At 46.6% G+C, this 16,473-nt stretch overlaps 2 non-coding genes across 2 annotated transcripts; both read right to left on the reverse strand.

Moving 5' to 3' along the window:
- Positions 1-5,787: 5,787 nt before the first annotated feature.
- On the reverse strand, positions 5,788-5,906 carry LOC137500623 (5S ribosomal RNA). Its single transcript, XR_011018131.1, has one exon. It is a non-coding gene; the product is annotated as a 5S ribosomal RNA (ribosomal RNA).
- A 9,267-nt stretch (positions 5,907-15,173) lies between these two features.
- LOC137500624 (5S ribosomal RNA) lies at positions 15,174-15,292 on the reverse strand. Its single transcript, XR_011018132.1, has one exon. It is a non-coding gene; the product is annotated as a 5S ribosomal RNA (ribosomal RNA).
- Positions 15,293-16,473: the final 1,181 nt, after the last annotated feature.

Genomic DNA, 16,473 nt, shown 5'->3' on the forward strand with positions numbered 1-16,473 from the left:
AAAAGAAAAAAAGCTAGTGGTTCCTCTAGGTTCAAGGAAAAATCTAAGAGTAACAGAATATAATAATAATAACAATAATAATAATAATAATAATAATAATAATAATAATAATAATAATCTTGAGTATTGAGTACAATAATTCATTAATTAATATCTAGGACGTGATAGTAATAATAATAATAATAATAATAATAATAATAATAATAATAATAACAACAACAACAGCAACAGCAAAAGTGCAGTAAGTAAGGATAAAGAAAAATGTAGTTAAGTACAATAATAATGAAATTTGAAGAGTGAGTCGCCCCGCAATGAGACAAACTAGCCTGTTTAGGAGGCAGAGATAGGAGAGGCCAGGGTTCCAGCCTTGGACAGTGACTGACATAATATGCTCTCTTGGGGAATAAAATTGATGGCCCTGATAAGGGCCGTTTTTCCTCTGCTCCTACGAGAGCAAGAGGTGCGTGTAGAAGGAAGCAAGAACATGAAATGTCCTCACTTCCTTTTTGCTGGTGCCTTTTTAGGCGAGGCCTTGGGCTTAGCGGCCTTTTTAGGCTTAGGTGCCTTAGGTTTCTTAGTGGGCACCTTGGCGGCCTTCTTAGCCTTGGAAGGAGCCTTCTGCTTGGGTTTGGGAGCAGGAGCGGCCTTCTTCTTCTCGGCAGGCTTTTTGGAAATGGCTTTCTTGGCTGCAGCCTTGGCTCCACCAGCCTTCTTCGCCTTGGGGATGCGCTTCTCCTTGGGGGCAGCGGACCGCTTGACAGGGGCTGCGCTGGCCTTCTCCGGCTTGGCAGCCGAAGCGAGCTTGAAGGAACCTGAAGCTCCCTTCCCCTTGGTCTGGACCAGCTCTCCGGAAGCCACGGCAGATTTCAGGTACTTCTTGATGAAAGGGGCCAGCTTCTCAGAGTCCACCTTGTAGTTGGCAGAGATGTACTTCTTGATAGCCTGCAGAGAAGATCCACCTCGTTCCTTCAGGCTCTTGATGGCACTGCCCACCATCTCGGAGGTTTTCGGATGGGCAGGCTTGGTGCGAGGTTTCTTCGATGCAGAAGCCTTGCTCTTCTTGGGCGACGCCTGGGCCGGAGCCGAGGCGGGTGCAGATGCTGCCGATGCTGTTGCTGTGTCAGCCATGGTCACGATGAGAATGTGTTCGCGCGCTCCCCTGGTTATCTGAGTGTATCAGGCTACTCGGACCGCGCAGGAAACAGCAGTGGCTGGCTGTCGGGTGGGTTGCGCGGCGACAAGTTGGGGACGTGCTTCCTAGCTCCTTTCTCGTGCTCCCTGCGTCTTTAAGGGGTGGGTTACAATCAGGGTTCGGTTAGGAAGGGATAGTCAAAGGTTTGACGCTGCTCCTCAGGTGGCAGAAGTACTCGTCACCTTGCTTCGGGCGTCCTGATGGAGGTGCGTTCGATGGGCAGCATTTCACCAGCCGCCTCTCCATGCCGACGTTTAGGGGCGGCCGTCGTCGTCGCGACGCCCCCGGGAGTGACCCCCTCTTACCTGAAGGAAGCCCAATCCTTCCTCTAGCAATGGAGCTGAACGGCCATCCTCAGGCTCTAACCCCTTCCGAGTGAGAGCAAAGGCAAGTCAGCCTTTAGGTAGTTTTCCACAGAGTGAAGCAGACCTGCTGTAATCTGCCTCTTGTAGCTTTGCTTGAAAGGACCTACAGGATAAAGGACATAAGTTAGAAGCTAGCCTCCATGACTCGTTCGACTCCTGCTTTCCTGCTGGTAGCGCCAATCTCGTAAAGTCCTAGCCTTTAGGCCTCTATTTATAAGGCTCTCAACTCTGTACAGTCTCTCACATCCAGCAGCTTTCAGCCCCTGTCGGGGGTCGAAAGCTCAGGTTGGGAAAAGGGACAGCCTGCCCAAGGGAACCTCTAGATGTTTCTTAGGGCATAATTAAATTTCCAGTTCGCTACAGAGCCTGTACCGCCTCAGGAGAGGCTTCACCCCTCGCCTGCTGGATGGAGGCATTGTGAGTCGTATCTTACTGCCTCCAGTGGGCTGCGAAGGCAGGATCGAGAACACCGTGACGGAGGAAGGGGCAGTCAGTCCAGACTCTTCAAAGAACAGATTTCCTGTACCAGGAGATGATAAGTCTGTCAGTTTGATAGACCTGGCAACATCCCTTACCTTCGGTCAAATTTCTTTAGGATGAGAGACCCTTTGAGACAGCAACTCAGCAGATTTATTGGAAGGAAGGAAGGAAGGAAGGAAGGAAGGAAGGAAGGAAGGAAGGAAGGAAGGAAGGAAGGAAGGACCATGGTTTCCCAACAAACTTCTCTGCAAGACATTGCCACAACTTACAAGGGAAAAAATGTAAAGGTTTGAGGTGCTGCAACACTCATACAGCTAACATCTCACTTAAATGGTCCTGAAAGAAAGAAAGAAAGAAAGAAAGAAAGAAAGAAAGAAAGACAGAAAGAAAGAAAGAAAGAAAGAAAGGAAAATAATAATAATAATAATAATAATAATAATAATAATAATAATAATAATAATAATAATAATAATAATAATAAGAAGAAGAAGAAGAAGAAGAAGAAGAAGAAGAAGAAGAAGAAGAAGAAGAAGAAGAAGTTGTGTTTAATGACCCTTCAATAGGAGTTTATTTTTTGAGAGAAGCTAGTGTTTTTACCTTGAATATGTATACTCTGAACGAGGTGAAGCAGAATTTGAAGCCAACTGATCGCGCCGAGACTCGATCTTGCTACCCACCTTCATCATACAGAGTAGCGTATGACGATGATGATGATGATGATGATGATGATGATGATGATGGTAGTAATAACTGTATCCAAAATTCAGGTAACATCAGTTTTTACTCGCAAAATGGTTTCATGATTTCTTTGGCTAAGAGAACCAAGCGGTAACCCTAACCTCGAAAATGAATTGTCGCTCTCGATTTATAAGATGCCCTTTCTTTCTTCGGCCTAGTCGCTATCTAGTCGGCAGTCGTTTGAAATCGTGCAGGTTTCTGCATGGTTCGACGTGCGTATCCTACTAGCAGTTGAAGTCAGCGTGAAATTAAGTACAGTACAGTAACTATGTGTAAGATCTCCTTCACTTGGTGAGACAAGTTGTAGGGCCAAATAAAGGTACAGAGAGCAGAGAGAGCATTACATAACATAGAGCTAAATATGCACTGTACTTGGGTTGATGGTGTATTATACTGAACGCCCTCTTCCCCCCCTCCCCCTGCCATTACATCTTTACTGAATGATTCTGCACAACGTTCCCTGCTGTTAATATTAATCCCCTACTGGGTTTTAGCTTAACGGTATCACTCGGTAATCATCATCATCATGACAGCCTCTGTCCTTCATGCTAAAAATCAGCTGCAGAGAAAAGGACCCTTTGTGTTCTTGCCATTATTATTATTATTATTATTATTATTATTATTATTATTATTATTATTATTATTATTATCATTATCATTTACCTCAGCGAATGAAAGCCCATGTATGAACATTTTTTTGTACATAAGCAACGATCAGCTGCTTTACCGACACCTTGTAATCCAAGAAAGAAAGAAAGAAAGAAAGAAAGAAAGAAAGAAAGAAAGAAAGTAAGTATAGGGGTACCTAACCACTCCTGAAAACTACTTTCATTGAAGGTTGTACTAGGCCAAACTCTAGAGACCTCTTACTAAATGGTACCATACTACAGGGCAGGTGTAAAAAATAGTTAATGAAACCGTATAATGAAAGGTACAGACTTAAGAGCAAGTGGCGTACTGGCTTATTATCCCTCCCTTCCAGGACCCTTCTTGCAACCACTAACCACCACCTACACCCCTGCCCAAGCAGTATTCGAGCATCGGGCTGTGTGATGTGGTCGCCTTAGAAGTTTGTGCTAGACAATACCCCAAAGAAAGTAGGTGGTTTAAGACAGGCAATAAAGTTTTAAGTTTTACTCCTCTTCCCTCAAATATGAAGAGAAGTACACCATAATGAGGGGTACTAAGCCATTTAAATTCATGACAGAGACCTGATGATTCTTAGCCCTGCTGATCTAGGGTGACACTTGATATAACCAGGCCAGACCCAGTACCTGAATATTTTTAGGTTATCCAAGCCAAACCTGGGTTATATATTGCCCGAAATATGTAGCATCTACCCTGTAATTAGAAGATGCAGGTGTGACTTCACGACTGGTGATGATATAACGGAGCACAATTTAGCATGTTAGGTACTAGTAGATCCACGATCAGCCCTAGCCGTGTCTGATGCAGAAATCCTAACCTGACTTGGGAAGAACGGTAACTTATTTCTTTCTTTCTTTCTTTCTTTCTTTCTTTCCTTGAACGCTAGCCTGTAGTAGTAAGGCAAGAGGCAGTGATCAGGTGGTCAGCAAAAGGACACATTATTGCTTGAGTTCATTGCTTGAGTTCGAAATTGTCCACTGCCTTAAGTAATAGTCGTATTAGTAGCAGTAATGGTGGTGGTGGTACTACTAGTAAGGTTATGTTCACTATTATCTTACGCCTTTCGTAGATGCCGAGGTGCCGGAAGTTTGTCCCGCAGGAGTTCTTTTTATGCGCCCATATCTACAGACCATCGAAATATCACACGAGTGAGCCGGTGTCGAACCTGTCAAGTAGGGCTCAGAATGGTCTAATTTTAATTCTAGGACGGTAACAGTAACTATACGGAGTTCCGATTCGTTCTACTCAATTTATCACTTGCCAAAAGATCGGTCAGCTGACGTACAAACAACAAAAACGAGTGCTTTCCTCCCTTCACCTAACCTAAAACGTCACGACTCTTTGAACTAACCCTTGTCGTCAAAAGGTTACCTTCTCAGTCTTATTTGAAGGGCGTCTCGTCTTTGATAGAAATGAAAGAGTTTTACAAGTTCCTAGGCTTCAAAACTACGTTACATCGCAACACACGCACTTCGAAGATAGCGGGCTGTGTGTAGGCCACTGTACTGCACTGGTGCCCTACCGTTCGTAAGGAAGCCCGGGAGAGACACGAGCGTACTACAAACTTGTAACTTATTGCCGAACCGTGTCGTAATTTGAATAGCTACTTACCTGAAAGAACATAAAAGGAAATTGTTCGACTCTTTGAGGGGCTGCTAAATGCCGCGGTCGGTTGCTAGGACATGGCTTTCATTGTAATCACGACAGTGTCGATGACGTTGCATGGAAACCACCTTCCTCGCGATTTTCAAGGTGGGCGGGGAGTTTAGAAGCCTCGTTCCGCCCTTTAATAATCTTAATATTGGGAGAAATAGGACGTAGAATGATGTTATGTGCCATAAGAGGCCTGCAGGATAAGCTACACTAACCTAAAAGAATAAGAACAGCAAGTTTAGACATAGGGACGTACGATAGGAGGTACGAAAGTTAAAATCCTGGCACGAGTAATTGGAAGCGGTGCTAGGCTCAGCAAGGGTCCCCTAGGTCGACACACACACACACACACACACACACACACACACACACACACACACAGAGAGAGAGAGAGAGAGAGAGAGAGAGAGAGAGAGAGACGACGAATAATAATAATAATAATAATAATAATAATAATAATAATAATAATAATAATAACAACAACGATGATGATGATGTCGCCGCCGCCAGGTTAGGCCGGTCACCTAGGAGGAAATGCAATACTACGCTAAGCTTCGTTCCTGTATAGCCACGGGGTCGAAGAGCAGCAAAAGGTCTAGCTAGTTTCAGACGTAACAAAAAACGTGATTTAAGCAATTTCTGCTGGCCTGAGGCAAAAGTTGAAAGTAAGTTGTCGTACTGGGACTGGGAAACTTGGTAAAAAGGGAATTGAGCCAACGGCACGTGGTGTTCCCAAGCGGTCACCCATCCAAGTACTGACCACGCCCAATGTTGCTTAACTGCGGTGATCGGACGAGAACCGGTGTATTCAACATGGTATGGCCGTTGGCGAGAGAACGGAGCTTGAAACGTCCATACGAACCGCAAAGCGAGTTTCCTGGAGGTCTTTGTGGCGCGGGGGCGTTGGCAATGGTGCAGGGGTGTGCTCGGAGGTCGCCGTCGCGGAGCGGGCGCGGGTGGTTGTCGCGCTCCGCGGCGAAACGTACCCTAACTCGACTTAACCCCACTTCTCGTAACCTAACCCCAAAAAAACGCGCGCGCTGGCGCGCGCGCGCACACACACACGGGAAGTGTCGAGGGTTGTAATAATAATAATAATAATAATAATAATAATTACTGAAGGTGGTTGTGAAGGGGCCGGCGCTGTAGCGCAGGGGCAGCGTGCCTGCCTCGTAGCTGGGGGGCCCGGGTTCAATTCCCGGCCAGGCAAAGGAATTTTACCTCGATCTAATGGCTGCTTTGAGGTCCACTCAGCCTGCTTGCTTAGGGGCTGTAGTGCCATGGGGCTTGGTCTGGTTTTCATTGTAAAGGACAAAGCAGGAGGATTTTTAGCAATAAGGTAATGTAGTAGTAGTAGTAGTAGTAGTTCTTCCCTCCTTAGCTTATGATTTGAATGTTTTGCACTGTCTTTCGATGTATATGAAGTAGGACAGATAGATAAAATCAGAGTGGAGTTGATAACAAGGCTAACAGATGCTGCTCTTTTTTTTAAAGGTGTGGTGGCCCTGAAAAGGGCCGTTTGTTAAGAATGCAGCAAGGCAGAAAACCTGGCACCTTACTTGGAGCTGGTGTATTTGGTAACTGCCTTGGTACCCTCACTGACGGCGTGCTTGGCCAGCTCACCGGGCAACAGGAGGCGGACGGCAGTCTGGATCTCCCGACTGGTGATGGTGGAGCGCTTGTTGTAGTGGGCCAGACGGGAAGCCTCAGCGGCGATGCGCTCGAAGATGTCGTTGACAAAGCTGTTCATGATGCTCATCGCCTTGCTGGAGATGCCAGTATCAGGATGTACCTGTTTAAGCACCTTGTAGATGTAGATGGCATAGCTTTCCTTCCTCTTGCGCTTCTTCTTCTTGTCTCCCTTGGAGATGTTCTTCTGGGCCTTGCCGGCTTTCTTGGCTGCCTTTCCGCTTGTCTTGGGTGGCATGGTTGTCTGGGATGTCTCCTAGAAAGTAAATTTTTCGGCCCCCTTGCAATTCTTTTTAAGACCGAGAGGGCTGCATGCGACTAGCCAATGAGCGCAAGCTTACTGCAGCCTTATTGGTTGGCTCGTAACGTTGAGCAACCTTGCAGGCTACAAAACTGGTGCGCAGAGTGATTCGGTATCATTTTCCCTTCGAAGTAGAGCAGCAGAGCATCATAGCATCATGTCAGGACGAGGAAAGGGAGGAAAAGTGAAGGGCAAGTCCAAGAGTCGCTCCAGCCGTGCAGGCCTGCAGTTCCCTGTCGGCCGTATCCACCGTCTCCTCCGCAAGGGAAACTACGCTGAGCGAGTGGGTGCTGGGGCTCCTGTGTACCTGGCTGCAGTCATGGAATACCTGGCAGCTGAAGTTCTTGAGTTGGCGGGCAATGCAGCCCGTGACAACAAGAAGACCAGGATCATCCCTCGTCACTTACAGTTGGCCATCCGTAACGACGAGGAGTTGAACAAGTTGCTGTCTGGAGTGACCATTGCCCAGGGTGGTGTTCTGCCCAACATCCAGGCAGTGCTCCTGCCTAAGAAGACCGAGAAGAAGGCTTAAGTTCCTGTTCTCGGTCAGGGCGTTGGCTCACCGGAAAAATATAAATAAACGGCCCTTTTCAGGGCCACCAACTCCTTAAGATAAGAGCTGTTTGTCTATCATGCTGCTATAGCTATCTTAGCAGAAGTATGGAGAAATCCTGAAGTGATAGAGCAGTTCAGACAACTCTCCTAATAATAATGATAATAATAACAATAATGAGACACTGCAAATATGAGGGCATCTGTAACATTAGCCAGGAGAGCACAAGAATAGCCTTTCCTTTGAGGTTATTTATTTAAGGGGGAAATGAGTAAGGTAGCTCCAGGCCCCTCTTAATATTTAATTTTCAGAAGGGAAGGAAGAAGGAAGTACATTATAGATTTCTTTTCATTTCATTTATGCTGTATAATTCTGTTCTTGACTGCTGGATACTACCAACCTATGCATGTAAGAACACACACTTAACTAGAAAGGAAAGGAAAGGATACTTAAAGTAGTATATTTACAATACTTTGTCTTTTAGACGTGCACAGCAAGGAAGATAATGTTTGTTTTCTCTTGTTAGCATTAAAATGTAGACATCATAACTGATAATGAGGGCTTTTTTCCGTGCAGGTTTCGGGGAGATGACTGTTTTGAGAGGGAGAATAGCGCAAGCTACGTTAGAGGAGTACTGTAAGTGGGACTCTGTGCTCTTTTGAGAGGTAAGTGGTGGCCCTGAAAAGGGCCGTTTTTTAAATACTGCATGCTCACAAACGGGAGCACGCTCGGAGGAGACTTAACCACCAAAACCGTACAGGGTGCGTCCCTGCCTCTTGAGAGCATAGACGACATCCATGGCGGTCACGGTCTTCCTCTTGGCGTGCTCGGTGTAGGTGACGGCATCCCGGATAACGTTCTCCAGGAATACCTTGAGCACGCCACGGGTCTCCTCGTAGATAAGTCCCGAAATACGCTTGACTCCACCTCTGCGAGCGAGACGTCTGATGGCAGGCTTAGTGATGCCCTGGATGTTGTCTCGGAGCACCTTCCTGTGACGCTTGGCGCCTCCTTTGCCGAGTCCCTTGCCTCCCTTGCCTCGTCCGGTCATGATAGATCAGTAGAGCTGCGAGTTCAGAGCTAGAATGCGGCTGGCACTCGAGGCCCCTCGCTTTTGTTGAAAGTGCCTGGCCCCGGTGACGTCAGCACCGCCCGGCCAATGGGAGTGCAGCTGCTACCGAGGGTGGGGGAAGCGAAGCAATAAAACAGTCGGGCAGCAAGCCCCCGAACCATTCTTCCTGGGACGAGTCGACAGTGAGCACGTGATGGCCCGTACTAAGCAGACTGCACGTAAATCTACCGGAGGCAAGGCCCCGCGCAAGCAACTGGCCACCAAGGCTGCCCGTAAGAGCGCGCCTGCCACCGGAGGAGTGAAGAAGCCTCATCGCTACAGGCCCGGTACCGTGGCCCTGCGTGAGATCAGACGCTACCAGAAGAGCACTGAGCTTCTGATCCGCAAGCTGCCCTTCCAGCGGCTGGTGAGAGAGATAGCTCAGGACTTCAAGACCGACCTGCGCTTCCAGAGCTCGGCTGTCATGGCCTTGCAGGAGGCCAGTGAGGCCTACCTGGTGGGTCTTTTTGAAGACACCAACTTGTGTGCCATCCACGCCAAGCGTGTCACCATCATGCCTAAGGACATCCAGCTCGCCCGCCGCATCCGTGGCGAACGTGCCTAAGTCCGGTGCTTGTCTTATGGCTGGAGCTTTACCAAACGGCCCTTTTCAGGGCCACCAAAATTTCCTAGAAGAGTAGTTATTGTCTCTCTGGTCTAGGATAGAAGGAAAACGAAAAGAAAAAAAGCTAGTGGTTCCTCTAGGTTCAAGGAAAAATCTAAGAGTAACAGAATATAATAATAATAACAATAATAATAATAATAATAATAATAATAATAATAATAATAATAATCTTGAGTATTGAGTACAATAATTCATTAATTAATATCTAGGACGTGATAGTAATAATAATAATAATAATAATAATAATAATAATAATAATAATAACAACAACAACAGCAACAGCAAAAGTGCAGTAAGTAAGGATAAAGAAAAATGTAGTTAAGTACAATAATAATGAAATTTGAAGAGTGAGTCGCCCCGCAATGAGACAAACTAGCCTGTTTAGGAGGCAGAGATAGGAGAGGCCAGGGTTCCAGCCTTGGACAGTGACTGACATAATATGCTCTCTTGGGGAATAAAATTGATGGCCCTGATAAGGGCCGTTTTTCCTCTGCTCCTACGAGAGCAAGAGGTGCGTGTAGAAGGAAGCAAGAACATGAAATGTCCTCACTTCCTTTTTGCTGGTGCCTTTTTAGGCGAGGCCTTGGGCTTAGCGGCCTTTTTAGGCTTAGGTGCCTTAGGTTTCTTAGTGGGCACCTTGGCGGCCTTCTTAGCCTTGGAAGGAGCCTTCTGCTTGGGTTTGGGAGCAGGAGCGGCCTTCTTCTTCTCGGCAGGCTTTTTGGAAATGGCTTTCTTGGCTGCAGCCTTGGCTCCACCAGCCTTCTTCGCCTTGGGGATGCGCTTCTCCTTGGGGGCAGCGGACCGCTTGACAGGGGCTGCGCTGGCCTTCTCCGGCTTGGCAGCCGAAGCGAGCTTGAAGGAACCTGAAGCTCCCTTCCCCTTGGTCTGGACCAGCTCTCCGGAAGCCACGGCAGATTTCAGGTACTTCTTGATGAAAGGGGCCAGCTTCTCAGAGTCCACCTTGTAGTTGGCAGAGATGTACTTCTTGATAGCCTGCAGAGAAGATCCACCTCGTTCCTTCAGGCTCTTGATGGCACTGCCCACCATCTCGGAGGTTTTCGGATGGGCAGGCTTGGTGCGAGGTTTCTTCGATGCAGAAGCCTTGCTCTTCTTGGGCGACGCCTGGGCCGGAGCCGAGGCGGGTGCAGATGCTGCCGATGCTGTTGCTGTGTCAGCCATGGTCACGATGAGAATGTGTTCGCGCGCTCCCCTGGTTATCTGAGTGTATCAGGCTACTCGGACCGCGCAGGAAACAGCAGTGGCTGGCTGTCGGGTGGGTTGCGCGGCGACAAGTTGGGGACGTGCTTCCTAGCTCCTTTCTCGTGCTCCCTGCGTCTTTAAGGGGTGGGTTACAATCAGGGTTCGGTTAGGAAGGGATAGTCAAAGGTTTGACGCTGCTCCTCAGGTGGCAGAAGTACTCGTCACCTTGCTTCGGGCGTCCTGATGGAGGTGCGTTCGATGGGCAGCATTTCACCAGCCGCCTCTCCATGCCGACGTTTAGGGGCGGCCGTCGTCGTCGCGACGCCCCCGGGAGTGACCCCCTCTTACCTGAAGGAAGCCCAATCCTTCCTCTAGCAATGGAGCTGAACGGCCATCCTCAGGCTCTAACCCCTTCCGAGTGAGAGCAAAGGCAAGTCAGCCTTTAGGTAGTTTTCCACAGAGTGAAGCAGACCTGCTGTAATCTGCCTCTTGTAGCTTTGCTTGAAAGGACCTACAGGATAAAGGACATAAGTTAGAAGCTAGCCTCCATGACTCGTTCGACTCCTGCTTTCCTGCTGGTAGCGCCAATCTCGTAAAGTCCTAGCCTTTAGGCCTCTATTTATAAGGCTCTCAACTCTGTACAGTCTCTCACATCCAGCAGCTTTCAGCCCCTGTCGGGGGTCGAAAGCTCAGGTTGGGAAAAGGGACAGCCTGCCCAAGGGAACCTCTAGATGTTTCTTAGGGCATAATTAAATTTCCAGTTCGCTACAGAGCCTGTACCGCCTCAGGAGAGGCTTCACCCCTCGCCTGCTGGATGGAGGCATTGTGAGTCGTATCTTACTGCCTCCAGTGGGCTGCGAAGGCAGGATCGAGAACACCGTGACGGAGGAAGGGGCAGTCAGTCCAGACTCTTCAAAGAACAGATTTCCTGTACCAGGAGATGATAAGTCTGTCAGTTTGATAGACCTGGCAACATCCCTTACCTTCGGTCAAATTTCTTTAGGATGAGAGACCCTTTGAGACAGCAACTCAGCAGATTTATTGGAAGGAAGGAAGGAAGGAAGGAAGGAAGGAAGGAAGGAAGGAAGGAAGGAAGGAAGGAAGGAAGGACCATGGTTTCCCAACAAACTTCTCTGCAAGACATTGCCACAACTTACAAGGGAAAAAATGTAAAGGTTTGAGGTGCTGCAACACTCATACAGCTAACATCTCACTTAAATGGTCCTGAAAGAAAGAAAGAAAGAAAGAAAGAAAGAAAGAAAGAAAGACAGAAAGAAAGAAAGAAAGAAAGAAAGGAATAATAATAATAATAATAATAATAATAATAATAATAATAATAATAATAATAATAATAATAATAATAAGAAGAAGAAGAAGAAGAAGAAGAAGAAGAAGAAGAAGAAGAAGAAGAAGTTGTGTTTAATGACCCTTCAATAGGAGTTTATTTTTTGAGAGAAGCTAGTGTTTTTACCTTGAATATGTATACTCTGAACGAGGTGAAGCAGAATTTGAAGCCAACTGATCGCGCCGAGACTCGATCTTGCTACCCACCTTCATCATACAGAGTAGCGTATGACGATGATGATGATGATGATGATGATGATGATGATGATGGTAGTAATAACTGTATCCAAAATTCAGGTAACATCAGTTTTTACTCGCAAAATGGTTTCATGATTTCTTTGGCTAAGAGAACCAAGCGGTAACCCTAACCTCGAAAATGAATTGTCGCTCTCGATTTATAAGATGCCCTTTCTTTCTTCGGCCTAGTCGCTATCTAGTCGGCAGTCGTTTGAAATCGTGCAGGTTTCTGCATGGTTCGACGTGCGTATCCTACTAGCAGTTGAAGTCAGCGTGAAATTAAGTACAGTACAGTAACTATGTGTAAGATCTCCTTCACTTGGTGAGACAAGTTGTAGGGCCAAATAAAGGTACAGAGAGCAGAGAGAGCATTACATAACATAGAGCTAAATATGCACTGTACTTGGGTTGATGGTGTATTATACTGAACGCCCTCTTCCCCCCCTCCCCCTGCCATTACATCTTTACTGAATGATTCTGCACAACGTTCCCTGCTGTTAATATTAATCCCCTACTGGGTTTTAGCTTAACGGTATCACTCGGTAATCATCATCATCATGACAGCCTCTGTCCTTCATGCTAAAAATCAGCTGCAGAGAAAAGGACCCTTTGTGTTCTTGCCATTATTATTATTATTATTATTATTATTATTATTATTATTATTATTATTATTATTATTATCATTATCATTTACCTCAGCGAATGAAAGCCCATGTATGAACATTTTTTTGTACATAAGCAACGATCAGCTGCTTTACCGACACCTTGTAATCCAAGAAAGAAAGAAAGAAAGAAAGAAAGAAAGAAAGAAAGAAAGTAAGTATAGGGGTACCTAACCACTCCTGAAAACTACTTTCATTGAAGGTTGTACTAGGCCAAACTCTAGAGACCTCTTACTAAATGGTACCATACTACAGGGCAGGTGTAAAAAATAGTTAATGAAACCGTATAATGAAAGGTACAGACTTAAGAGCAAGTGGCGTACTGGCTTATTATCCCTCCCTTCCAGGACCCTTCTTGCAACCACTAACCACCACCTACACCCCTGCCCAAGCAGTATTCGAGCATCGGGCTGTGTGATGTGGTCGCCTTAGAAGTTTGTGCTAGACAATACCCCAAAGAAAGTAGGTGGTTTAAGACAGGCAATAAAGTTTTAAGTTTTACTCCTCTTCCCTCAAATATGAAGAGAAGTACACCATAATGAGGGGTACTAAGCCATTTAAATTCATGACAGAGACCTGATGATTCTTAGCCCTGCTGATCTAGGGTGACACTTGATATAACCAGGCCAGACCCAGTACCTGAATATTTTTAGGTTATCCAAGCCAAACCTGGGTTATATATTGCCCGAAATATGTAGCATCTACCCTGTAATTAGAAGATGCAGGTGTGACTTCACGACTGGTGATGATATAACGGAGCACAATTTAGCATGTTAGGTACTAGTAGATCCACGATCAGCCCTAGCCGTGTCTGATGCAGAAATCCTAACCTGACTTGGGAAGAACGGTAACTTATTTCTTTCTTTCTTTCTTTCTTTCTTTCTTTCCTTGAACGCTAGCCTGTAGTAGTAAGGCAAGAGGCAGTGATCAGGTGGTCAGCAAAAGGACACATTATTGCTTGAGTTCGAAATTGTCCACTGCCTTAAGTAATAGTCGTATTAGTAGCAGTAATGGTGGTGGTGGTACTACTAGTAAGGTTATGTTCACTATTATCTTACGCCTTTCGTAGATGCCGAGGTGCCGGAAGTTTGTCCCGCAGGAGTTCTTTTTATGCGCCCATATCTACAGACCATCGAAATATCACACGAGTGAGCCGGTGTCGAACCTGTCAAGTAGGGCTCAGAATGGTCTAATTTTAATTCTAGGACGGTAACAGTAACTATACGGAGTTCCGATTCGTTCTACTCAATTTATCACTTGCCAAAAGATCGGTCAGCTGACGTACAAACAACAAAAACGAGTGCTTTCCTCCCTTCACCTAACCTAAAACGTCACGACTCTTTGAACTAACCCTTGTCGTCAAAAGGTTACCTTCTCAGTCTTATTTGAAGGGCGTCTCGTCTTTGATAGAAATGAAAGAGTTTTACAAGTTCCTAGGCTTCAAAACTACGTTACATCGCAACACACGCACTTCGAAGATAGCGGGCTGTGTGTAGGCCACTGTACTGCACTGGTGCCCTACCGTTCGTAAGGAAGCCCGGGAGAGACACGAGCGTACTACAAACTTGTAACTTATTGCCGAACCGTGTCGTAATTTGAATAGCTACTTACCTGAAAGAACATAAAAGGAAATTGTTCGACTCTTTGAGGGGCTGCTAAATGCCGCGGTCGGTTGCTAGGACATGGCTTTCATTGTAATCACGACAGTGTCGATGACGTTGCATGGAAACCACCTTCCTCGCGATTTTCAAGGTGGGCGGGGAGTTTAGAAGCCTCGTTCCGCCCTTTAATAATCTTAATATTGGGAGAAATAGGACGTAGAATGATGTTATGTGCCATAAGAGGCCTGCAGGATAAGCTACACTAACCTAAAAGAATAAGAACAGCAAGTTTAGACATAGGGACGTACGATAGGAGGTACGAAAGTTAAAATCCTGGCACGAGTAATTGGAAGCGGTGCTAGGCTCAGCAAGGGTCCCCTAGGTCGACACACACACACACACACACACACACACACACACACACACACACACACACAGAGAGAGAGAGAGAGAGAGAGAGAGAGAGAGAGAGACGACGAATAATAATAATAATAATAATAATAATAATAATAATAATAATAATAATAATAATAATAATAACAACAACGATGATGATGATGTCGCCGCCGCCAGGTTAGGCCGGTCACCTAGGAGGAAATGCAATACTACGCTAAGCTTCGTTCCTGTATAGCCACGGGGTCGAAGAGCAGCAAAAGGTCTAGCTAGTTTCAGACGTAACAAAAAACGTGATTTAAGCAATTTCTGCTGGCCTGAGGCAAAAGTTGAAAGTAAGTTGTCGTACTGGGACTGGGAAACTTGGTAAAAAGGGAATTGAGCCAACGGCACGTGGTGTTCCCAAGCGGTCACCCATCCAAGTACTGACCACGCCCAATGTTGCTTAACTGCGGTGATCGGACGAGAACCGGTGTATTCAACATGGTATGGCCGTTGGCGAGAGAACGGAGCTTGAAACGTCCATACGAACCGCAAAGCGAGTTTCCTGGAGGTCTTTGTGGCGCGGGGGCGTTGGCAATGGTGCAGGGGTGTGCTCGGAGGTCGCCGTCGCGGAGCGGGCGCGGGTGGTTGTCGCGCTCCGCGGCGAAACGTACCCTAACTCGACTTAACCCCACTTCTCGTAACCTAACCCCAAAAAAACGCGCGCGCTGGCGCGCGCGCGCACACACACACGGGAAGTGTCGAGGGTTGTAATAATAATAATAATAATAATAATAATAATTACTGAAGGTGGTTGTGAAGGGGCCGGCGCTGTAGCGCAGGGGCAGCGTGCCTGCCTCGTAGCTGGGGGGCCCGGGTTCAATTCCCGGCCAGGCAAAGGAATTTTACCTCGATCTAATGGCTGCTTTGAGGTCCACTCAGCCTGCTTGCTTAGGGGCTGTAGTGCCATGGGGCTTGGTCTGGTTTTCATTGTAAAGGACAAAGCAGGAGGATTTTTAGCAATAAGGTAATGTAGTAGTAGTAGTAGTAGTAGTTCTTCCCTCCTTAGCTTATGATTTGAATGTTTTGCACTGTCTTTCGATGTATATGAAGTAGGACAGATAGATAAAATCAGAGTGGAGTTGATAACAAGGCTAACAGATGCTGCTCTTTTTTTTAAAGGTGTGGTGGCCCTGAAAAGGGCCGTTTGTTAAGAATGCAGCAAGGCAGAAAACCTGGCACCTTACTTGGAGCTGGTGTATTTGGTAACTGCCTTGGTACCCTCACTGACGGCGTGCTTGGCCAGCTCACCGGGCAACAGGAGGCGGACGGCAGTCTGGATCTCCCGACTGGTGATGGTGGAGCGCTTGTTGTAGTGGGCCAGACGGGAAGCCTCAGCGGCGATGCGCTCGAAGATGTCGTTGACAAAGCTGTTCATGATGCTCATCGCCTTGCTGGAGATGCCAGTATCAGGATGTACCTGTTTAAGCACCTTGTAGATGTAGATGGCATAGCTTTCCTTCCTCTTGCGCTTCTTCTTCTTGTCTCCCTTGGAGATGTTCTTCTGGGCCTTGCCGGCTTTCTTGGCTGCCTTTCCGCTTGTCTTGGGTGGCATGGTTGTCTGGGATGTCTCCTAGAAAGTAAATTTTTCGGCCCCCTTGCAATTCTTTTTAAGACCGAGAGGGCTGCATGCGACTAG

This window comes from Anabrus simplex, chromosome 4 (genome assembly GCF_040414725.1).
Source record: "Anabrus simplex isolate iqAnaSimp1 chromosome 4, ASM4041472v1, whole genome shotgun sequence".
NCBI classification, from domain to species: Eukaryota; Metazoa; Arthropoda; class Insecta; order Orthoptera; family Tettigoniidae; genus Anabrus; species Anabrus simplex.